Below are 1,632 nucleotides of genomic sequence, written 5' to 3' on the forward strand. Positions count from 1 at the left end.
ATGCATACAAAATATTACTGCACGTAAGGTGCCAATGTAAACTGAGATTTTTGGATATAAATATGCACATTATCGATGAAAACGTACATGTATTGTGTAACATGATGTCCTATGAGTGTCATCTGATGAAGATCATCAAAGGTTAGTGATTAATTTTATCTATATTTCTGCTTTTTGAGACTCCTATCTTTGGCTGGAAAAATGGCTGTGTGATTTTTTTACTTGGCTATGACCTAACATACTCATATGTTGTGCTTTCGCTGTAAAGCATTTTTAAATCAGAGACAATGGGTAGATTAACAAGATGTTTATCTTTCATTTGCTGTATTGGACTTGTTTATGTGTGAAAGTTACATATTTCAAAAAAATATTTTTGTATTTCGCGTACTGCCTTTTCAGCGGAATGTTGTCGAGGGATTCCACAAGCGGACTGCCTGCGCTAGAAAGGTTATCTTCTTGTTAATCCAGCCGCTGTGTCAGATTTGAAAAAGGCTTTATGGCGAAAGCACACCATGCAATTATCTGAGGATAGTGTCCCGCGCACTAAAGCATGAAAAACATATTTCAACCAGGCAGGTGCGCCACGAAAGTCAGAAATAGCGATATAATGAATGCCTTGCCTTTAATGATCTTATTCTGTTGGCACTCCAAAAGGTCCCAGATACATCACAAATGGTCATTTTGTTCGATAATGTCCTTCTTTATATCCATAAAAACTCAGTTTAGCTGGCACGCTTCAGTCAATAATCCATCCAGTTTCCCTCCATCAACATGCATACAAAATGAATCCCGAACGTTACTAATAAACTTCTCCAAACAAGTCAAACAACGTTTATAATCAAACCTTAGGTACCCTAATACGTAAATAAACTATCAAATTTAAGACAGAGAATCGTTATTGTCTTTACCGGAGAAAAGTACCAAAGAACGCGCCCTCATCCACGAGCTTGGAAACACTACAGCCAAAATGGGAGTCACCTAGAAAAACTACAATTTTTTTTGGGGGGGGGGGATGGTTTGTCCTTGGGGTTTCTTCTGCCATATCAGTTCTGTTATACTCACAGAAAATATTTTTACAGTTTTAGAAACTTTAGAGAATTTTCTATCCAAATCTACCAATTATACACATATCCTAGCTTCTGTCCTGAGTAACAGGCAGTTTGCTGAGCCTCCAGGGTGTTAGAGCCTCCAGGGTGTTAGAGCCTCCAGGGTATTAGAGCCTCCAGGGTGTTAGAGCCTCCAGGGTGTTAGAGCCTCCAAGGTGTTAGAGCCTCCAGAGTATTAGAGCCTCCAGGGTGTTAGAGCCTCCAGGGTATTAGACTCTCCAGAGTGTTAGAGCCTCCAGGGTGTTAGAGCCTCCAGGGTATTAGACTCTCCAGAGTGTTAGAGTCTCAGGCTGTTTTGTTTCTTCTGTATACACAGAACTGAACATTAGAGAGATCATTCATGTTATACTCATTCTTTTCCCTCTGTCCCCCTCTCTTTTTGTAGCTCACTTCCTTTACACAGCTCATACATTCTCATATATGTTAGAGGGAGGGAGAGAGAGGAGAGATTATGAAAGGAAAGGAGAGGAGAGATGTTGAAAGTTGAAGAGAGAGTCGAGTAAAGAAGGGAAATAAAGGGAGAAGA

This window comes from Oncorhynchus kisutch, linkage group LG3, assembly GCF_002021735.2.
Source record: "Oncorhynchus kisutch isolate 150728-3 linkage group LG3, Okis_V2, whole genome shotgun sequence".
NCBI lineage: Eukaryota > Metazoa > Chordata > Actinopteri > Salmoniformes > Salmonidae > Oncorhynchus > Oncorhynchus kisutch.